Below are 9,936 nucleotides of genomic sequence, written 5' to 3'. Positions count from 1 at the left end.
GTTACACATTCAATCACTGATTCACTCGCTCTTTCAGGGGCCAGCCTGATACAGGGAAGGATAGTTTGATTCCTGCCCTTGTTAACATTGTTACAATGTATAATTTACTTATGAAACTAAACACATTCAGTTGAAAGTTGAAAGGTGAGGAGTATAAAATATAAACTACAAATGCCATGGCACACAAATAGATAAAAATACCAAACTACAAGGGGAGATACAAAATGCGCACGCACAAATTTTAAAACACAATTCCTTATCTTAAAGTGAAAGAGAGAAGAAGGAAGAAAAGGTAGAAAAAGAGGAACATATCCAAAGAGGGGAGAGCAAATGCAGGCAAGAGAAAAAGGGGGCTTTCTGCTACACTCAGGCTGCTGGCACAGGCCGCCGCAAAGCTGAGTACTTAGTTCCACAGTTAACGTCTCAGTGCCTACACACGCAGCCCTATTAGGCCACAGTAAACTAATAAATTCTGCCATAGGATCATACTTGTAAATACAGTATTAGCCTATGGTGAACTTTTTTAGTGTGCAGCAACGCAAGTGTAGATGCTGATGGGGCTGGCCGGGGCATGAGGGTGCTTAAGTGTGGGGGCTGCCTTCTGGCTAGTCCCACACTGAAGCACCCTTGTGCCCCAGCCAGCCCCCCAACAGCATGATGAACTGAGTTGGAGCAGCCCCAGGCTGGCAGGCTGACTCCCTGGGCTCCCTGCCAGCCAGGGCTGCTCTGACCCAGGTCAATGTGCTGTGGTCACAGGTGCACATTCAAAAGTGGTGCCCAGAAGCAATAAACTTAGTTGGGTGTATAGATATGCCCTTTTACTTACTTTTGTCAAGAGTTTTGAAATTCTGAGATAAAAGGCACTATATAAGTACTATGTCTTCTTAATTTCTAGTGAAAAAATACTAGTCTTATCATTTTTCTAACAATACATTTTTCTGTGAATTATCATAATTTACCCAGTTAATGTCTGACTAAGGTATATGGTATGATATAAATGGCTAAGTGGTGGCAGTGCTGTAGCAAGTGGGGGGAGGGGTGTGACTGTCCCAGGCACCGAAGCGAAGGGGCGCTAATAGACACTGCCTAGCTAGGGCAGGGTGTGGGATGGAGCCTCAAGCAGCTCTTTTGGGAGGGCGCGGGGATGGGTGGCTCCTGCCACTGCATGCACTCCCAGGGGAACATGTGGAGGGCATGTGCTCCCTGGATCTGTGAGTGGGGCAAGGGTGGGCTGCCACTGCGGGCTTTGCCCCAGGTGCCAAACTTCCTTGCCATGGCACTGAGTGGTGGTACAGATTTTTTGGTGCGTTTAATCTAGGAAATGTCCTCTGACTGGATAAAATATTTTTATAGTTATATTCAATTTATTGTTTCAAGAGGCTACATCCTGTGCTTAGTTATAAAAGTATAAACTGAGAGTCTCTCCAAGTCAGTCCTGTCATGCTTCTATCAGCTCTGAAATCTTACACCTTAGAGGGAAAAGGAGGGCCAATAGAGCTTTGTCTCTCTGTGGTCCCTGTTTGCAGAGACCTCTACCATTTGAGTTGCTACCTCACTACTACCATTTGAGCTGGAAATACTGTACATTTCTGACCCTTTTATTTGACTGAAAGGGCTAGCATGTTTTTTAACCATACGAGGGTTGGCAATCACTGTTTGAGAGCACAAAGGCTAAAAATTCAAAGTGTTACTTTGGGCTATATTGGATTCAGCTAAAAGAGAATTGCACAGGTGATTTTTTCTGGTTTGGGCTTGAGGATATATCTTTGACTATGATTTGGAGTTAGCTGGTTTTCCCAGAGATTTTTTTGTTTTTATTGTATGGTGGGTGAGATAAATTATTATCTCCATCTGATTTAATGAAAACTGCTGGGGTTAGTTTATTTATATTTTATGTTCTTAGGTGGTTTCTGTGAATTTAATCACTGTCAGGGTACATGGAACTTTTGAATGGGTACAATTTGTCAAGTTTCATGTCAAATTTAAACAAGAGGAGAAGCAAATAATACACCCCCTTTCCACAATGCTTTGCAAATATATCGCTGAGCACATTTGGAGATGGAACAAGGATAACAAACAACCTTAAAGAAGCAAGATAGATTGAGAGTTAAAGCCAAGTCTGTGATATGTGTAAGTTAAAAAGTGGTTAAGTAGATGATGAGCTCATAAGGGACTAAAACAGCAAAACATGGGATTGGGAGTACCATGAGGGTCATGCTTCCTTTCTCTTCCTTCACCCCCTATGTCAAAAGCAAAAAAGGAGAGATGGTTTGGAGCTGCTATACTAAAACTCTTGATTCTGGGTAACCTTTTGAGGGACAGCACTGTGTGTGTACAAAGGCTGTGGATACTGGAATGGCTTTCAGATGAGAAGTTCCCATGGGCAGATCTAGGATTTTGGAAACAGGGGTGCAGATGCTGTAGCACAACATCACATATAACACGACACACATTTTTGTAAAGAGAAACTAGAAGCTTTACTAATATGCTAGGGGGCTAGCACTATATTATTCAGTTTAAGATCAAATCAAAATACAAATATAACTATTGGAATGTGCATGAATTTGGTGGAGATTATATAAAGATTAAAAAAATACAGTAAACCAGGCAAAACAGAGTCAAATTACATTGTTTTATTAGTCCTGTAGGCATTATAGTTAAATGGACATCTCTTATTCAGATTCATAAAACAAAATCTAGCCTTCTTGAGTGTCTTGGCCTCCAATGCTTCACTGCCTGTCATTTCTACACCTGAGTTAATATTACTACACTGGATTTAAAGTTTTAAGGCTAAAACAGTCTGCAGGGCTGTGAAACAGGAGGGAGAGAGAAGAAATGGCTAACAAACAGCAAAATTGAAGAAGAAAGGATAGATTGAATAGTGAAATATCAAGACCATTAAAAAGGATAGCAGGTCCTTAACACCTCTGGTGTGGTGAGAGATTAGCAGGAATCAGAGAGATGATAGTGAACAATGAAGTTAATTGGTTCCTTTAATGCTGCCTGAATAAAAATGCTGCTGCCCTTCACAGGCAGTTGGTTTTAAAGTCTGGGTGCAGCAAGAGTTTGGGAGGGGAATGGGGAGGAGGGGTGCAACCATTGCAACCCCCCCTGCCCCCCAGATCTGCTCCCAGGAGTTTTTCAGGGAAAACTGCTGAATAAGCACCTGCAGCAGTGCTATGACATGGTAAAGCAGCAGTTGACTTTGCTGCCCAGAGTGCATGGTAAAAATGTCAGATAGTGTGACAAAAATGGGATGTGATATGGTGAATGCAGGCACCATTCATAAGCTTGTTGCTGAATTGTTGCTGTCTTGTGAGGTCAGGGCCCAGGCTAAAAAAGTGGTTGCATCTGAAGGCCTTTGTGTACTCTTAGCCCTGATGTTGTACTGTTACGCTTCTATCTTGTATATCTCAGCTGTCAAGCATTCTTACTGAGCCTCAGCACAGACCTAAAGGACCAGAAGTGTGAAGCTGCTATGTGTGGAAACCCATCTTATGGAGTACCATATTTACTCACGTGTCATATTTACCCTTTTACCAAAAATCTGCCCTCCAGTTGGGGTCCATGTCTTTAGCAGGGAAGCTGATGTTCTTTGCTGGAAAAAAAAGCAGGAAGGCACTTGCGAAATGGCTGCCAGCTTGTGTTGCAGCAAACAAGCAAGAAGGGGCAGAGAACCCCTTATAACCAGGGAACCTGGTTTTCTCTGTTTAAAAATCCCAAATTCTCTGATAAACATACAAAATTCTCTGAATAAAACTCCCCAAAACTACATTTTTCTTCATTTAAAATGAAATGCCTCTATATATATAGGTATCAGTTGTTTTACTGATATACAGTAAAATCTCTGTTATCTGGCATCCTTGGGGTAAGGAGATTGCTGGTTACCTAGAAACTCCAGTTATCTGAAATAACCTGGCAGGGTTTGCTGATAACGTGGAGCCGGGGGGAGGGCAAGGTGTTGGTGGCAGCGCAGGGCGGTGGGTAGCAGTGGTGGTGGCTGCGTGCAAGCTTTCCCCTGCCCTCCCTGCCCATGTGTCCAGCTGGCAGAGCTGGCAGGCGGGGCAGGAGTGGTGGCAGCTGCATGCGGAGCGGTGGCATCACAGGGTGGTGGGTGGTGGTGGCACCTGCTGTGTGCCAGCTTCCACTCTGCTGCATCTAGCTGGATGGCTGGAAACTCCGGTTAATGGCGTATTTTGGTTGGTTAAGTACTGGATCACAGAGATTTTACTGTATTTACAATTTTAAAGCAATTTGGCAGTTTACCAGTGCCTCAATCATTATAATAAAATACATTCTAAATACCTATTTGTTTTGGCATTTGATTTGGGGTTTTTTTATCATAGAAAATCAGAGATCCCCCTGCTCCCTTCTCTCACCAGGACTCAGTGCAGCTGTCCCCTCTGCTGCTTTGTGGTGCTGAGCAGCCCTGATATGCTGGTGCCTTTCCCTTGCCCATGCCATTGCCATTCACTCCTGACCTGCAGCCCCCTGGCTTTGCCTGTGCCTCTTACTTCTGACTGTCGCTGCCGTGCACTGCAGCAAGGGATTCAAGGCCTTAAGGGGCCCATCAGGCAGGTACTTGTGAAGCATGGAGTGGAATTAGGCACAGACGCTTATCGGTTGAAAAGCAAGATTGTTTACTTACGCCATCAAGGTGGTGAATGACGGAGGTCAGATACTTGGTTAGTTACAGCTTAGAGTTCATTAGGTTGGTCTCCATAAGCGTTCAGGCAGAAATGGTCGGTCCGGCAGTCGTTGATTTATGTATGAGATTGGTCGAAGATGGGGAACTTAGACAAGTGATCAAATTGTCTAATTACTCTGACACGTATGTTCAGAGGTCTCCAAGGTGTGTACGGAGGTCTCCGACTTTGCGGAAGTGTAAACGGGTTTTGTTTGTGTAATAGCCAATTGTTTTTCGCCACGTCATAAATTTAATTAGAATCACCAATTATATAGTGGTTTTGTTAGGGTGTTGTTGTAGGGCTACTCCCTTTTTGCTCTGACCAATTATAATGATTTATGTAAAGCACAGAAGGTTAAAGTTTCATTTCTGTTAGTGGTGCAGTTATAGATCTCTTTTTGCTGACACGCAGAGCAAAGAAGGCTGTTACTATCATTTTGTTAACCCTTAGTTAACCTAGTGCAGAAATGAGACTGCTTTGAATAGTATCTCTTGCTTGTGGCATGGGCACTGCTTAATTGGGTTATGACACTGACCTCTGACTGACTGGTGCTCCTCACTCCTGACCCACAGCTTCCCCATCCACGCTAGCACCCCCAGTTCCAACATGCAGCCCCCTGTTCCCCCCCAGCTCTGCCAGAGGGGTACCCCAGCTGCCAGCACTATGGGACTCAGTGGCTGCATCCTGCCTGTTCTCGCCTCTGTTGGCACCAGCTGTAGCCAGCCAGCAGTGCCCGAGCCCTGGCTGCCATGTGTGGGAGGCAGCAGTGGCTGCTGTAATGGCTAGAATGGAGTGTGGATCCTGCTCCCCTCCCGCCTGCCCCCCGTGGATGGCATGGCCAGATGAGCTCGGTAGAACCCATGGGGGGCAGGGGCAGGGGAGGATGCAGGCTGTGTGCTGTGGGGTTCAGGGCTCTCCACCCTTCTGTCGTCCCCCTGGGGAACTCCACAGCCCAGCAGGTAAGACCTGGCACGGGAGGGTGGAGTGGGATGGAGAGGCTCAGTGTTGCAGCTGCTGCCACCACCACCACCGCTGGGTCCCCCATGCCAGCCACACCGCCCTGGTGAGGCACTGCAGCAGCAGGGAGACCCAACTCTGCACCACTGCCACAGCCCCCACTGCTGCTGGGTGGGTAGGGGATGCCTTGCCATGGCAGCACAGCTGGCATGGGGCTCCCAATGATGATGCTGGGGGCACCAAGTCTCTCTGCCTTGCTCTGCCCTCCTGTGCCAGGTCCCAGCTGGTGGGCCCCAGAGGTGGCCAGGCTGCAGCCCTGTGCCTGCCGTGGGCACACAAGTCTGGGGGGGTGCATGCCCCCAGATGAGCCCACCTCAGATACGTCACCCGTGGTCTGTCCCACTCCCCCAGCTGGCCCTATGGCTGCACTTTCCTGCCTGGGCCCCGGGTACTGCCCCAGCTATGCAGTGTCCCCAGCCCCAGCCTCAGCTGCCTAATCCCTCCCTCACTGTGTTTGCCTTAATCTGCCTTTCCCCTGACATAGACTTATCTGCAGGCAGCTGGGGGAGCTGCTCTCCACTGCTGCCTGACTATTGCTGGCCACTTCTTCTCTTTAAAGAGAAAATCTGCATCTTTCCTCAGCAAACAGAAAACCCAGCTCCCTGGTTATAACTTTTCACATCTGCTCACAGCTTGCTGTCTTAGAGAAGCTGGCATCCAGTCTGTAACACAAGCTTTCCATGACAAACCCAGCTTGAGACTGTAACTTTGGAAAAATCTTTTTTTCTACATTCTGCCTTCAAAAAACAAGGTGTGTGTCTTATTGGGCAGTGTGTGGTATGTGAGAAAATATGGTGCCACGTGGCCAGAGGAACAAATTTAACAACTGCAGAAATCACCAATAAAAAGAAAGATGCATTTGGCTCAGCATATTTTGAGAGGTTCAACTGGTACTGAATGTATGTATACATTGGAAGATACAGTGATGGGGAAAGAAAAAGACAGACAGAAAAGATCTTGAATGGATGAAGTGTCCAAACCTTAGGTAGATCAAAGGCAGAAGACAGGGCAGGATGGCTCTTTAAAAGCTAACTGGTTCAGAGTGGTATGAGCTTTTGTAAGTTACAGCCTACTTCATCAGATGCTGTAGCCCAATGGGAATACTAGTTCAGAAAGAGATTAGCTGTGCTGTACAGTAGGGCTGTGCAAAACAGCACTGTTTTGTTGCAACTTAGGTTTCACCGTTGTGACGGGGCAGTGTTTCATTTCAAGTTTCATTTTGTTTCAAAGCACTGTTCCGTTTCGTCGAAACTGTTTCTCTGTTTTGACGCTTTGCCCATAGGATATAATGGTGAATCATGAAATTGCCTATAACTTTGTCATTTTTAGGCAGATTTGGATGAAAACAGTAGGGATGGTAGCCCCTTCTGAGGGCACGAAGCCTGCCAAGTTTCAAGGAGGTAGGTGCAGGAGTTTCTGCGAAACTGCACCTCAAGCTGTTGACAAGCAAAACTTGTGAGGTGTCACTGTGTGTTTGTTAAGGCGCAGCTGTTTTTCCATCCCTCCCCAAGAGCACTGGGATTGGAAGAGACCTCAGGGAAGGATCACAGTCACTGGCCAGCTACACGGTCAATATCAGAGCGGTCCTTCCCCCCTCTCCCCCCTCCATCTCCTTATTTTCCGTTTCTCTGCAAGCAAGCCCAGCTTTGAAACTTGAAATGTTTTGAGTGCCCTCATTTTGTTTCGTTTCAAGGCTGTTTCAAAGCCTTTTGTTTTGTTTCAATTTTGCTGTTTCGACATCAAAACAAAGGAAGAGACCTCAGGGAAGGATCACAGTCACTGGCCAGCTACACGGTCAATATCAGAGCGGTCCTTCCCCCCTCTCCCCCCTCCATCTCCTTATTTTCCGTTTCTCTGCAAGCAAGCCCAGCTTTGAAACTTGAAATGTTTTGAGTGCCCTCATTTTGTTTCGTTTCAAGGCTGTTTCAAAGCCTTTTGTTTTGTTTCAATTTTGCTGTTTCGACATCAAAACAAAACACCCAGTGAAATTTTGCACAGCCCTACTGTACAGTATGGGCATCTATGGGTGCAAATCTGGTAATGGAGATACGACATAAGAAAATGAAAATGCCAAATCTGTGCCACTGGAGTATGATAGTTCTATAAGCTAGAGATGGACAGTATAAACCACTTATCCCAAGCCCCAAAATCTGTTTTTACACACACACACACACACACACACACACACACACACACACACACACACACACACACACGTGTGTGTGTGTGGGAGGCTGTGTGTGTGTGTGTATATACACACACACACACACACACATTTATACATATATACACACCCACACAAGTTAACAATTACATTTTTAGAAAACAGATGAGAGTTAAAATAGGCCTAGATAGCAGATTTTAAAAAATGAGTAAGGAATAAAATTTGAAAAATTCTTTGGAGAAAAGGTAAGGGTTAAAATATCAATAATAAAACAAGACAAGTGGCAGTGATTAAAGACAGAAAATCAAAATCAGGAACTATTATGCATGGGTCTAGTGCACAATAAGGGGAAACATGCTGAGTGAAAAGAGACACAGTGAACCTAAGTGCTAGCTTTTTTTTCAGTTGCTATTAGTTATCTTTGTTTCTTCTGGTGAAGAATATATTAGCCGACAGGGATCTATTAACTGTTTCTTTTGACTTGTTGTTTCTTTTGTCTTTTTCTTTATGAGATGATGATATTTCTTTTTTGTGGCTCTTTCTAACTGGATCATTTCCAGGAAAATTAGAGTATGTGTCTGTCTGAAATGCAAGCTAATTGAACAGTTGGCGAACAGTGGTTCATGCTCTCTAGGGTCAAATGCCAGCTACACATTATACTAAGGAAAAGAAAACGGTACTAGCGAGAGTGCCATTTGACTTTACATGCTCTAAGCTTGTTGGTGATGCAGTCCAGATAGGAAAACCAAAATGGGGACTCATTGTATTAAGAAGTGATATTGTAATCTAGTATTTGGGGCATTGTAATTGCTTTCTATTTTAATCTTATGTATAGTTCCTTATTGCCCTGCATGTATTAACATTTCTATATTATGCAACTGAAATTTTAGGCCCTGATCCTCCAGGCTGGCTTGTGCAGCCAGATCTATACACTAGGTATAACACATGTACTTTGAACATATGGTGGTATGTGCTTACATGGTCCTTTTTGTGGGATGTAGAGCTGGTGAGGGTTACTATATAATATTCTTATTTCTATGGGGTGTGTGTGTGTGTATATACATAGACCAATAGAGAATGTAATAGATCAAAAGGCAGTACAGGGTAGCACCTTCAAGACCTAATTAGGGTTTAGAGATGCGTAAGCTTTGATAAGTGAGTCTACTTCATCAGCTGCTATGAACAGGAGACCCCCACACCTGCCCTGCGGGTGCCCGCCTTAGGGCCCTGGAGGCGCGGGTGAGGGAACTCCAGGAGGAGGTTAGCAGGCTGAGGGGAATCCGAGAAGCGGAGGAGGAAATTGACAGATATTTTCTATCCCTGCAGGATTGTGAGACCAAGGAGGATGAGCCTCAAGAAGAGCCCTCCACTGCTGAGTGGCAGACGGTCACCACCTGTGCCAGGGCTGCTCGAAAAGAGGCGCCACCAGTTCCTCCAGTACGGCTGGAGAACAGGTACGCGGCCCTGGCAGCCCACGAGGATGAGGAAAGGGAGGAAAGAACTGGGGAAGAAGGGACTCCACGCTCACCGAGTCCCGTGCCAGCTGACGGAGACAAGCTGACCAGGAGGAGAAAGCGTTGCGTGATTGTCATTGGTGACTCCATCCTGAGAGGTACGGAGGGCCCCATCTGTTGCCAGGACCCCTTGGCACATGAAGTATACTGTTTACCCAGAGCGAGGATTCAGGACGTGAAAGGGAAGCTCCAAACCATAATCCAGCCCACCGATTATTACCCCATGGTCCTAGTCCATGTGGACACTAATGATGCGGCCAGGAGGAGCACCGATCGCCTGATGGAGGACTACCAAGCTCTGGGGGGCGTGCTGAGGGAGATGGGTGCACAGGTGGTCTTCTCTTCCATCCTTCCAGTGAGTGGACGGGGCAGACGGCACGAATCATGCATCGCGGAGACCAACTGGCGACTACGGGAATGGTGTTTAGAGGCGGGTTTCGGCTTCCTTGATCACGACCACCACATCACAACGAAAGACATGCTAGGATGGGACGGGCTCCACCTTTCCCCTAAAGGTAAGCGTGTGTTCTCTTTTAGGTTGGCGGACCTACTC

At 46.1% G+C, this 9,936-nt stretch overlaps 1 long non-coding RNA gene across 1 annotated transcript in view; it reads right to left on the bottom strand.

The window, feature by feature from the left end:
* Positions 1 to 4,864, bottom strand: part of LOC112551956 — a 7,128-nt gene extending 2,264 nt beyond the window's left edge. The window contains exons 1-2 of the long non-coding RNA XR_003096314.1: positions 4,649 to 4,864; positions 3,520 to 3,598 (exon numbers count right to left, since the gene is read on the bottom strand). This is a non-coding gene — a long non-coding RNA (uncharacterized LOC112551956). The remainder of the gene's footprint in view (positions 1 to 3,519; positions 3,599 to 4,648) is intronic.
* Positions 4,865 to 9,936: the final 5,072 nt, after the last annotated feature.

The sequence above is a fragment of the Alligator sinensis genome, unplaced genomic scaffold, assembly GCF_000455745.1.
Source record: "Alligator sinensis unplaced genomic scaffold, ASM45574v1 scaffold684_1, whole genome shotgun sequence".
Lineage (NCBI taxonomy): Eukaryota > Metazoa > Chordata > Crocodylia > Alligatoridae > Alligator > Alligator sinensis.
Note: the sequence above shows the minus strand (reverse complement) of the source record. Positions and strands in the feature narration are given on the sequence as shown.